This window comes from Eutrema salsugineum, unplaced genomic scaffold (genome assembly GCF_000478725.1).
Source record: "Eutrema salsugineum unplaced genomic scaffold, Eutsalg1_0 scaffold_6, whole genome shotgun sequence".
NCBI classification, from domain to species: domain Eukaryota; kingdom Viridiplantae; phylum Streptophyta; class Magnoliopsida; order Brassicales; family Brassicaceae; genus Eutrema; species Eutrema salsugineum.
The window spans coordinates 11,508,684-11,522,405 of record NW_006256547.1 but is presented as its reverse complement, the minus strand read 5'-3'; the positions used below and the strand labels follow the sequence as shown (position 1 = coordinate 11,522,405).

At 39.9% G+C, this 13,722-nt stretch overlaps 1 pseudogene; it reads left to right on the top strand.

Annotated features, from left to right (window-relative positions):
* The first annotated feature begins 3,050 nt into the window (after window positions 1-3,050).
* LOC112083758 lies at window positions 3,051-3,144 on the top strand (annotated as a pseudogene).
* Window positions 3,145-13,722: the final 10,578 nt, after the last annotated feature.

Here is a 13,722-nt window from a genome sequence, read left to right as displayed (position 1 = left end):
TTTGATCTTATGAAATGCTGCCAAGCACTCATCATTGAATTCGAAGTTTGTTTCCTTGCAGAGCAGAGGTGTGAGAGGTCTAGCATGCCCAAGGAAACTTCGGATTCCCTTCACATTAGTTGGAGGTTGTAGGCTAGTCATGACTTCAATTTTTGCTTTATCAACTTCAATACATTTTCCAGATATTTTATGTCCAAGCACAATTCCTTCGCGGACCATGAAGTGACATTTTTCCCAGTTCAGGACAAGATGCTTGTCTTCACAGTGCTGCAAAACTTTTCCGAAGTTTGCCAAGGATTTTTCGAAAGAGGATCCATAGATGGAAAAATCATCAATGAAGACTTCCTTGAAATCTTCGATGAAATCAGTGAAAATAGACATCATGCATCGCTGAATGGTTGCAGGTGCATTCCACAATCTGAAAGGTATTCGCCGATAGGCAAAAGTTTCATATGGACAGGTGAATGTCGTCTTTTCTTGATTTTCCGGTCTAACTGGAATTTGGAAAAATCCGGAATAACCATCTAGAAAGCGGTAATATTCATTATTTGCCAATCTTTCTAGCATATAGTAAATGAAGGGTAAAGGAAAATGATATTTCCGAGTTACTGCATTCAGTTTTCGGTAATCGATGCACATTCGATGTCCTGTCACTCTTCTTGTAGCAATCATTTCATCATTGTCATTTTTGATAACAGTCACTCCTCCTTTCTTCGGGACAACATGCACCGGACTAACCCAAGTGCTGTCCGAGATAGGGAATATGATTCCTGCTTCCAAAAGTTTCATGATCTCCTTCTTTACAACTTCCATAAGGTTTGGATTCAACCTCCTTTGGCTTTCAATTGAATTCTTGGCATTGTCCTCAAGAGTTATCTTATGCATACAGAGGTCTGGGGAGATTCCTTGTATGTCATCAAGAGAATAACCTATGGCTTTCCTATACTTCCTTAACTCATTTAACAGCTTAGTAGTTTCAGCTCTACTTAAGCCAGAATTTATGATGACAGGGTAAGTTGAGTTTGGTCCAAGAAAAGCATACTTGAGCCCATCAGGAAGAGGTTTAAGCTCGACTTTTGGAGCTTTTAGCTCGCTTTATGGGTCGTTTACAGCTGCCAATGTATCTTTTGGAGGGGTAGGGATGTGTGTTTCCTCATTCAGGTCGAGATAGTTCACAAGTTTCGCATAATCCTCAGCTTTATCAAGCATTTGCGCACACCCTTTCGAAACTTCTTCAAGCAGGTCGCGATCATCATTTGTGGTGGTGAGGATGATTTTTAAAGGGTCGTCAAGAAGGATTTCTTCATAAACTTCTTCAGAAATTTCATCAAGCTCGTCAACCCAACAAATTCCGCCATCTAAAGTGGGTTTCTCAAGACTTTTGTTCATATCAAACAGCATAATCCGACTCCGTAGATGGAGGTCTATCTTTCCTTCCTGAACATTGATTATTGCTCCTGCAGTTGATAGTATAGGTCTACCAAGTATCAGACGATCCTTTGGTTATCTTTCTAATTCAAGCACTACAAAAACAGTCGGAATACAGTTTTCTCCAATCATGACTAATACATCAACCAAGAGTCCTTTTGGTCGTCTGACTGATAGATCGGCAAGAATCAGCGAGATTTTTGTGGGCTGGAAAGTATGATATCCTAAACGTTTTGCAACTGAGAGAGGCATCATGTTGATGCTTGATCCCAAATCACATAGCCAACGTTCAAAAGTCATATTCCTGATTGTGCAAGAGTGTACAAAACTTCCCGAATCTTCTTTCTTCTGGGGCACATGGTTTTGTAAGATGGAACTACATTCATGAGTTATCATCATAACGCCTTCTTCTAATGCTAAAGAGTTTGTTAGAATGCTCTTCATGTATTTCCTAAGAGCAGGTATCATTGCACAAGCTTCAATGAAAGGTAATCTCACATTTAACTGCTCGATTATCTCTTTCACCTTAGCTCTTTCTTTCTCCTTCTTTGGTCCTTTCAGAGCTCGTGGGTATGGTGGTTTGGGCTTGTACACACGAGTAAGAGGAGGCGGCATAGGTTCTTCTTCAGCAATTTCTTGAGGAGTGGCTTCCTTTTCCTTTTCTCCCTCTTACCCGACTACTGCATTTCCTTCTTTATTAGCCAAAATTTCTCCTTTTTCTCTTTCTTCGAAATCTTTTGGATACTCTGGCCCCTTGTAAGCTAAACCACTCCTGAGGGTAATTGCTTTTAAGTGATCAGAGGTCTCCATTTCATTTATTCTTTCAGAAAAAGGTTCATCAAGATCATTAACGGAGGAGTCCGTCTCCTTTGATTCATCACTGATCTGAAGAAGAAAAAGTGTGGAGAACTTATTTATAGAATCCTCATGTCTCTTTGATTGAGTCGCTATCTCCTTTTTGAGTCTATTAACCTCTTTTTCAAGCTCTTGAATCTTGGAGAAAGGATAATAATGAGGTATTGTGGGATTGGATTGATCAGATTGGGTTTGCTTGAAAGGGAGTTGGAAAGGAGGTTGAAAACTAGGCTGGCCGGGGGTGAAGTGCTCTGACCCGCGGTGAAACTCAACTTGGCCGCGGCCAAAAGCTTCCCACCCGCGGTGGATGCTAGTTTTTGCCGCGGATGAGAGGCTCCCACCCCTGGTGGAGTTGATTCTGCTCAGCCTATTCAATCTGGTAAACATCAGCGGTTTGCATCATCTCCTGATTTTGGAAGTTCCTCTCCACCTCAAAGTTGTTCATCTTCTCAATGTAGGGCTTGCTATGTTTGTTTCCCTCATCAGAGTTATGAATAGGACCAATCACACTAAGAATCTTCTGGATGTCTTCCCTAATCTGATCTAGGTATTCTTTACTAACAGATGATTATTTTTCCTCAACCTTAGGACATATAGGTTGGGTTAGAAGTCTCCTATTTCTGATACTCCCAGCTAGATTAGTGATATAGGCGTGAGCCTCATCTACAGTTCTAGTGGAAAAGTCTCCATTGCTAGAGGTATCAAAAGAAAATTTCAGATCTTCATTAACTCCATGGTAGAAGATGGCCATCAGGCGCTCCCCGGAGAAACCATGGTGTGGACAATGTCTTTGGTAATCTCTGAATCTTTCCCAGGCGTCATAGATGTCTTTTGTGTCCTCCTGCTGGAATTTTTGGTTCTTGTCCCTTAAGAGATTGGAACGATCTCTGGTGTAAAAGTGACTTAGGAAAGCCTCTCTACACTCTTTCCATGTCTTTAAGGACGTAGGTGGCAAAGTTTTAAGCCATTTGCTAGCTCTACCAGTTAGAGAGAGTGGAAAAAGGACACACATATGGTAATCGGTATTTTTCATTATGGTTGAACACAGCTCTTCGAAATTTTCAATATGATCTATTTGATGTTTAGTAGAAAAACCGTTATACTTTTTGAGATAGCTAATGTAATGTACCTTAGCTTTAGAGTCGCTGATAACTCCGTATTTTGACCACTTTTATGGATTGTTTTGAAATACTTTTTCTATGTTTTTTATTGCTTTCAAGTACTTTTATTACATTTTTCTAGTATTTGTAGTTCCAAGACTCTTTTCAGGAAACTTAGGGAAAAGCTTAACAAAATGGATAAAAGACCAGATTTTTAGCTCAGAGTCAAACCACCAGAAGTTCACCCCCGATTGAAGGCCTTCTCCCTGTCTCATCCAGCTAAAATTTGGAGATCAAAAAGATGGAACTATCAGCTTTCCAGCACACTTTACAGTTTGGCAATCCAACGGTTTAACCAAAAGATACGCGAAGAGCAAGATGTCCCGTAAACCAGCCGACAAACATTTCCACCCGCGGCCAACAGCCGTTTCACCACGGTCAGAGGCTACCCTACCGCGGCCAATCATCCATTCCCCGCGGCCACGCACTTCCCGACCGTGGCCAGCCAACTCTGAACTAGAAGGCCCATTTCTGAAGCCCAAAATGATTCCCTCATTTGGAGAAACATTAAGTGACGCCCAGAGATGTCTTGAGCACTATAAATACATGTTTTAGGAACCCTAATTCGTATCACCTCATATACTCTTATTGTTTTAGAATACTTTTTATGTTTTAGCTTTTAAGGAGAGAGAGATTTGTTTCTTGAACCCATGTTCTTTCTTTTTCAATTTCGATTATTGCTATACTTTTTAATACTATGTTTTTGATTTCATTCATCATGTCTGAGTAGTTTTATTGTTGGATCTAAGAGATTTTCGATGGAGATATATATGTTCGATGAAGATTCCATGAGCTATTGAAGCCAAATTTTAGAACTTTTACTTCTGAAATTACTTTTACTGCATGAGAGTTTAGGGTTTAATGCATGAACTACAATCTGATCCAGATGCTTGGTGACCCGAAAGTGTTCATCTGGTGTCAGATCTAGTTTGGGAGAGCAAAACAAACATAGGAGTGAAAACCTACATATGGGCGATTTGTGAATGCTGACGAGTCTTAAACATAATGCATCTTTTCTCTTCCAGGGCCAGAGTGGAAACCTACTGGTCAGGGTTGAGAGAGATAGTTGTCTATGATCACGACAGTGGCGTATTCATACGTCCGTGACACTAGTTCGAAAAGTTTAAGCTAAGATCTATTCAAATTTACTCTCTAGCAATGTTTTGAATTGTCATACCCTAGAGAAAACTTCCCTGAAACCCAGTGCCTTCTTTTCTATAGATTTACATAGATTTTACTTCAAGCTTTAGTTCATCATTTTCATTCTCTTAATCGATTTTCATTTAATCAATTAGGTTAGGCGTTTTTAGTTGATTTCATTAAGTTTAGTTTTTCGGTCATTTTAACTCTCGTGCTTTCTCGTTAAGATTAGTTTTTACGTTTTGAAAGACACCACCAAAACCCTTACAAAAATCGCCTGGTTTTAGACTTCCTTACTTTATATTTCTTTCGAATGCTTTTGCAGGAATGATCCTCTTTCCCTGTGGATACGATCCCTAAGTACTACAATCGATCAGCTGTGCACTTGCGGCTATTGATTTCATTTAGGGTAAAACTAGACATACCTCACGACAGCACACATCAGTCGCCATCCTTAGGCAAAGGTGGTCAAATTGCTCGCCTATCTGCAAAAAGTTTGTGTGTATCACATTCTCCAATCAGCTGTTCTCCCTTCCTGGCATACTCTGGTTCTCCAATCGATTCATTACCATCATCAATTGGGTCATTAAGCTCATCATGAGATGGATCACCATCTGAAAAAGGGTCCTCTTCAGCGTGAGGATCAAGGATATGCTCTTGACCCCTCATTGAAAAAGTACCTGAAAAATCAAAGAAAAATAAAAACTAGAAAGAGTTGCACCGAATTAAGCAAAGATTCGCAACGAAAGAAATCAAAATCCCCGGCAACGGCGCCAAAAATTTGGTGCTAAGAGAATCAAGGGTTACTTCTAGCTTCACGTTTTAAATTTGTAACCCTAAATATCTGCAAGTCCACATATGTGCGTTGTAGTACTTAGGGGTCGAACCACGGAGAATATGAGCTTTCAGTACGAATCAATCAAGACTTAAGACTAGTAGAACAAGCAAATGGGGGTTTTTGGTTTTGGTGTTACTAAATCTAAGTGCAAATCGAAATAAAGAAGGTTGTAAAACAATAGGAACAAATCGCTTGGTCTAAAGGGTTTTCGCAGGGGTTCATGAATTGATCAAAAGACAAACAAATTGATAAAGGTAATCATCTAATGAGGATCCCGAACTCGAATAGACACATGTAAGATTAGCCAACTCTCGTCACCCTAATCATCTAATCACTCAACACAGCAATTAACTCTCGCTCTCATGATGCAAATAAGATCATGCATTAAAAACAGAATTCATCCACGCTCGCGATTCTCTATATGTAGCTTTCGTCTCCTATAGCCGATTTCCGCTCGATCACTTCTGGGTTTGGTAATTCGATAACAACACTCTCGTAGCTCCAATTACTGAGATCAATTTCTAAGCGGTTAGCACAGAACAGCATAAGTAACAAGAATGAACGAAGGACTCCTAGAAGATTATGAACCCTAAATCAAACTGAGCATATGATCAAGACATGAAATTCCCATTGAAAAATCTCTTAAAAACCCAACTGGGAAATTACTCAGACATAGCTGAGTTCAACACCACAAAAGTATTTAGAATAGCAGAGGATTGAATTAGACAAATGTTAGAAACAAAGAACAGATTGAAGAAGGAGGGCCGATGGTGCCCCTCTCGGTGATCTTCGCGGTGAGTCTCTCTCTCTAGGTTCTCTCTCTAGGGTTCTTGGTGAAAACGAGGGACACCCTTCTAAACGACTTAAAAGGGGTTTATTTAGTGTCTTGAGTACTCTGGAACGCCTACGGCTTGCAGGAATAATGACGGGAGTGACTTGGGATTTAAAATGGGCTTCTGAGGCTCGGAATTGAGCTTCCCGCAGTCTAAAATTTTGCACCCCTGGCAGATGACGTTTTGGCCGCGGGTGAGCTTCTAACTGCGATAATTTGCCTTCAGTGAATCAACCATATCTGGAGATTAAAACGTTGGATTGTTTTGATTCCACTTGTATTGGAAAGCTGGTTGTCTCTTCTATCTTGTGTCAAAATTTAGTGATGCTCGGACGGTGGGAAGGCCTCCGTTTGTTACCAAACTTCCGACGGTCTGAATTTATCCAAAGTTATCATTTTTGCTCCCAAGTGCATTCCTTCTGTTAAAATATCCTGATAACTCTTTTGAGATTATAAAACATGGAAATCGCTTAAAAACTTTTGAAACTGAGTGAAAGCACCTGCATAAGATATTAAAAGTGATCCATAAATATGGTTAAAATCAAGTGTTATCAACCATATTTTTATAAGAAATGTTCAGATAGTTTGTTCCAAAGATGCATCCCGGAAGAAGAAGTTCCATTCATCCTCTTTCACTGTCATGCAACTAACGACAACGGACATTTTGCTACTGATAAGACTATTGCTAAGGTCCTACAAGTTAGTTGTTGGTGGCCTACCATTTTAAAGGACGCCTATACATTCATTTCAAAGTGTGATGTTTACCAAAGACAAGGGAACATCATCAAACGACATGTGGTGCCACAAAACTTCATTCAAGAAGTCGAAGTTTTTGATGTTTGGGAAATCAACTTTATGGGTCATTTTCCTTCATCTTTTGGAAATAAATACATCCTTGGTGTTGTTGACTACGTTTCTACGTGGGTGGAAGCCATAGCTAGCCCCTTTCATGATGCCAAGGCAGTGAGAAAGATGTTCAAGTCGGTCATATTTCCCAGTTATGGTGTTATGCAAGTCCTGATCAATGATGGTCATTCGCAACTCATCAGCAAAGTGTTTGAGAATCTCTTGACGAAAAATAGAGTGAAACCACACCTAATTACCCACAGATAAGTGGCCAAGTGAAGGTATCGAACAGAGAACTCAAAAGAATTTTGGAAAAGATAATTGGACCAACAGGAGAAGATTGGGCAGCGAAGCTTGATGATGCTCTCTGGGTGTATAGAACTGATTTCAAAACCCCTTTGGGTACGACCCCTTTTTACTTTGTTTATGGGAAAGCATGTCATCTTCCACTAGAACTAGAGCTCATAGCATAATAGGCAATAAAGAAACTGACTCACGACATCCAGACAGGCAGTTCGAAGCACTTGATTCAGCTGAATGAGTTAGACGATATTCGCCATAATGCCTATGAGAATTCTGAGATCTATACGGGATGACTAAAGCATATCATGGCAAGAAGATAGTTCCTAGGACGTTCTCACCTAATGATTAAGTTATGCTCTTTACTCACGAATAAAAATCTTTCCTGAGAAAAATCGCGATGATATGAACCTTCCAAGATCAAAGAGGTTCTACCATGTGGTGTTGTATTTCTTTGGAACCGGCAAGGAGGTAACTTCACTGTCAATGGACAACGTCTAAGCCATATCTTGCAGACATTGAAGACGACAAGCAAGATCCAATTTCCTTAGTAAACACACTTAACGCCTAAAAGACGGCCACGTCAAGCTAATGACTTTAAGCAAGCGTTTAGAGGAAAGCAACTCACTTGGTATTTTATCTTATCCTTTTGAATTACATTTTAGATTTTTGTTGCTTTGTTTTTGCTTCTTTTTATTTCAGGATTTTAGACGAAGAACGAATTAGAGATGAGTAAAAATCACAACCTGGACAAAATATCATCACCGCGGCTGCGCATAGTCCATCGGTGGTGAAGCCACGACCATGACACACTGCAAGGTAAGTATACTGATGCTAAGAGAATCAAGGGTTACTTCTACCTTCACGTTTTAAATTTATAACCCTAAATATCTGCAAGTGCACCGATGTATGCTGTAGTACTTAGGGGTCGAACCACAAAGATTTTGAGCTTTCAGTACGAATCAATCATTTTTGGTTTTGAATCACTAAATCTAAATGCAAATGAAATGAAAAGGCTGTAAAACAATAAGAACTAAACACTAGGTCTAAGGGGTTTTCACAGGGGTTCATGAACTGATCAAAAGACAAACAAATCGATGAAGGTAATCAACTACTGAGGATCCTAAACTCGAATAGGCGCATGAATGATTGATAACTAAGGTTTTTAAGGCCTTAAGAAGGGTTATCAATCCCCTTGTCAAAGTAGTATAAGGGGTGTCAATCCATATGTGTGATAGTAAGGCACTAGTTTATGTGACAAGTTCTTAAGTCAAGCTGAATAAAAGATGAGTTTGGTGAAACCAGCAACAGGAAAGCATAAACAAGAAACAAACAAGCAATGATTAATGAACTAATTAAAGCAAGAAAGCTAAACAAGATGGTGGTGATTAAGCAAATGATAAAAGATAAACCTCTAGATGTGATCATTGATTAGGGTGCTTTTAATGCAACTAATGATGCTAAACAACAATGCAACACTTGCTACTCTTTAGTCTAGGCTTCTTAATCATATTTATCCACTCTCATGACAGAAATCTCTTTGCAAATCACTTAATCAAGTCTAACAACCATTAGAGATAACCAAGCAATCAACAAGCATAATGCATCAAGCCTAATTAGTGACCAAACAATCTCTCAACCAAGAAGACTGAATCTTATACAGAAAGACATAGCAAGCAATCACATGATCTCTAATCCTATCAACTTAGAGTTTAAAGCTAGATTAATCCTCTCATGAAGGTATTAATCTCTATACTAATCCATTTTCAAACCAAATTCCCATTTGTGAAATATGAACTAGTAAGAATTTAGAATCAACTCTAATATGTCATTTATGCAATTAACAAACATTCCCATGGCATTAATGCATAAACCCTTAGTTAGCTTTCATTCAGGCATTTCATTAAACACTTTTGGTGCATGAAAAACCCAGATTCTAGACCCAAGTGATGTGCAAGGATCTAGCATTAGGGTCAGCTAACTAAGGAAAGGAGAAGAGAATCTAAGCTTAAACAATCATTAATCTACATCTAAGCACCCTAATCTACACACATAGAAGTTTAAAAGATGACTACTCACTAATCATGAAGAACACATCTAATCTTTTGCAAGAGATGATGTTAATCATGATTAAAAGCAGAAATGAGGTGATGAGATGATAAGAAACAGCTTTGGAATGATCAAATCCCTTCAGATATCTGTTAATCAAAAACGTTTTTCACTAAAAAGGAAAGAAAACTAGAGAGAAAACTAAGTATAAGATAAGATGTCTAGGGTTTTTCTCCAAAAAGCTATATATACTAAGTGCTAATGAACCGGGTCAGCCCGGAACAAACCGGGTCCTGACCCGGCTTTAGTGGGTAAAGTGGGGAATGTGCGGGTTGGACAGTGTCTCCCAGGTCGCATGCCCAAGTCGCACAGGTGAAGAACTTATCTTGTGAGACTTAAATCGCTTGGTTTTAGCCACACGCCCAAGTAGGTGTGTTTTGCGAGTCTTTGTGCGGCTTAATCTTCTTCTTCTTCAACTCGCAGGACCAAGGCGGTTTCTGGGGAATGTACATGTGCGACTTGGTCATCCCTTAGTCCCAAGCCGCATGCCCAAGTCGGAGTAGATTGCGAGTGATCGTGCGGCTTAGTTTCAAGCGCGGCCAATTCGCATGCCTAAGTCGCATGATTGTGGCCGAGAGACTTGACCGCGGTACGTGTTTTTGGCCGAGAAAGCTACCCGCGGGAGGGATTTTGGCCGATAATCTTTGGCCATCAGTACAGCATTTTGCCGAGAAACCCAAAATTGCTCCTTTTCACCAGTTTTGATCATTTCAACTCCATTTCTTCATCGGAATCACATCCTCCACTCCAAATAGGCTCCAAAAGCACCTGTTTAACACTCCAAACCATGCAAAACTCTCTTGGACCTAATGCAATCTCCTAAGTCCTAAAACAATGCCTAAAGACCTAAAATGCATGAGATAAGACATGATTTGGACTAAAATATGTACACTAAAAGATGTAATTTATGAATATATCAATGATTAGCCAACTCTCGCCACCCTAATCAACAAATCACTCAATACAGAAATTAACTCTCGCTCTCATGCCGCGAATAAGATCATGCATTAAAAACAGAATTCGTCCATGCTCACGAATTTCTATAGGTAGCTTTCGTCTCCTACAGCGACTTTGCTCGATCACTTCTAGGTCTGGTAATTCGATACAACACTCTCGTGGCTCCAATTACTGAAATCAATTTCTAAGCGGCTAGCAACAGAAACATCATAGGGAACAAGAATGAACGAAGGACTCCTAGAAGATTATAAACCCTAAATCGAACAAAGTATATGATCAAAACATGAAATTCCCGTTGTAAAATTCCTTACAAAGCCCAATTGGAAAATTACTCAGACATAGCTAAGTTTAACATCATAAGAGTATTTAGAATTGCAGAGAATTGAAATAGACAAAAGTTATAAACAAAAAACAGAGTGAAGCAGGAGGGCCGATGGTGCCCCTCTCGGTGGCTCCTCTTCACAGCAAGTCTCTCTCTAGAGTTCCTTGGCAAAATGTGGCACACCCTTCTAAATGACTTAAAAGGGGTTTATATAGTGTCTTGAGTCCTCGGGACACCTAGGGCTTGCAGGAATAATGACGGGAATGACTTGGGCTTTAAAATGGGCTTCCGAGGCTCGGAAATAAGCTCCCCGCGGTCTATATTGTCGCACCCCCGGCGGATGATGTTTTGGCCGCGGGTGAGCTTCCAATTGTGTTGATTCGCCTTTAGTGCATCGACCATATCTGGGGATATAACCGTTGAATTGCTTTGATTCTGCTTGCATTGTCAAGCTGGTTGTCTTCTCTATCTAGTGTACGAATTTGGGGATGACCAGACGGTGGAAAGGCATCTATTTGTTTTCAAACTTCCGATGGTCTGAATTCATCCAAGTGATGACACCCGATTTTGACCATTTTTATGGATCACTTTAATGTCTTTTACAGGTGTTTTCACTTCATTTTCAAAGGTTTTCAAAGGATTTCTATGTTTTCGGATTTTAAAAGACTTTTCAGGTAATTTGGGATAAAGAGGAAGAAATTAGAACAAAGAGACTATTTTCGATAAATGCAGACCATCAGAACTCTAATGGAGAGACGAAGACCTTCCCACCGTCTGATCACCCTCAAAATTAGACAACTTATAAAAGAATCAACCAGCTTTCAAATGCACTTGGTTTGGAGATATTCCAACGGTTGGATCTCAAGATATTCCATTTGCCCCAGAAACACTCGACCGCGGCCACCAGCCTATTTACCGTGGTCACAAGCTTCACAACCGCGGCCAAGCCTCTATTTCCTGCGGTCACGTTACTCCCGACCGCGGCCGGCTAACTCTGATTAAAAGCCCATATTTTTGAAGCACAATGTCATTTCTCTGCCTCAATTCCGGAACCCTATAGACCATGGAGTACTGAAGACTATAAATACTTGTCATTTAGGTCGTTTTTAGAGCGAACCTTCATACTTTTACAGAAATCCTTTTCCTTGAGCCGTTTTATGCGATTTTTAGAGAAGATTGTTCAAGTCTGAGTTCTTCAATAGAGAAGCTTTCTTTCATATCTTTCCTTTACTGTTTTTGATTACTTTTATTAAAACCAATGATGATGTCGACCTCATCCATGTCTGAGTAGATCCCGAGTTGGGCTTAGGGTTCCCAAAAGGGGCTCTCATAATCGATTAAGACATCTAGGTTTATATATCTCGGATTTTAGCTTTGTTCTCTGTTTATTCTCGTTCTTATTGCATGTATGCTTGATTGATCACCTAGTATCTGGTCTAGATAGTTAGTGTTGCGAAAGTTTTCATTAAGTATTAGACCTAGAATGAAACAGGCGATTTTTTTCTGTAGGAGTGGAAACCTACCTGCGGCGAAATCGTGAGTACTGACGAGTCCTGTGCAGCTCTTGCATTCTCTCCCTTCCAGGGCCAGAGTGGAAACCTACTGGTCAGGGTTGCGAGAAATAGTTTGTTATGATCACGACAGTGACGTAGTCATACCGCCGTACTCTAGCTCTAGAACCCTATATTTCGATTTCCGTCAATCCCAATCTATAATCCCTAGTGTTAAAACCGATTATGATCCCTTTAGAGTTCCCAAAAGCTTAGCGTTTTTAGCCATAGTTTACAAACCAATCAATTTTTACTTGCTTATTTAGATCTGCATTTCATTTGCTTTAGTTCGATATTTTGCTTGTTTCATTTGCCTTTCATTCGATTTTCTGCTTGCTCTTTAGGATAGTTTATTTGCTTTCTTTTGTTTAGTTTAGTCTGTGACAAACAACCAACCCCTAAAACTAATTTAGTTTAGACATAAAGTTAGAAACTGTAGAAGAATACCAGGCATACAAATCTCTGTGGATTCGATCCCTAAATACTACAACTGATTAGTTGTGCACTTGCGGCTTTCATTTGTGTTTGTTAAAGGTAAAACTTGTCCCTCACGCAGTTGACACACATCAAGTTTTTGGCGCCATAGCCGGGGATTTGTTTCGCTGCCTTTGTTATTTTTCTTGTTATAATTTCTGTTCTAGACACCAGATATCTAGTTCTTTCTTAAAGTTTGCTGAATAATCTTTCCATTCTTTTGTTTTTCTCTGAATTGCATGAATACCAGGCGCAGACCTGTAGAAAACATTCCAATTCTAGACGAGATAGACAGAGAAGACGGGTCCGAACATGGAGAAAATGAAGAGAACGATCACAGAGAAGGTGATCATGCTCGACAAGATGGAGAAGAGGATGAAATTCCTCCAAGAAACCATCAACACCAGGAGAGAGAAAAACGTGAAGACCTTGATGCACCTATCAATGCAGCCGATGGTGACCACCAGGGGATGCAGCCGAATGGACGCGCTAACCGCCCTGTTCAGCAAGCAAATCAACACCGAAAACAAGCTAGGAACCATCGCATAGCTGATTTCGATGCACCTACTCAGAATTTTCAGAACCGATCCGCGATTCAAGTACCATTTCCGAACCAGAATAAGTTTGAAGTCAAGCCTCAAATCATCTCATTGGTGAAACAAAACCAATTCCATGGAGTTCCTTCTGAACATCCAATGGATCATATCGAGCTCTTTGAGGAAATCTGCAGCATGATGAGAACAAACCAAGTTCCAGCTGACTATTTAAAGTGTAAGTTCTTCCCTTTTTCATTAGCAGACAAAGCTCACCGTTGGTTGAAATCTTTGCCTGCAGGATCGATTACTAATTGGGAAGAATGTAAAACTGCTTTCCTGAACCACTTCTATACTAAGCCAAGGTCGAACTTGTTG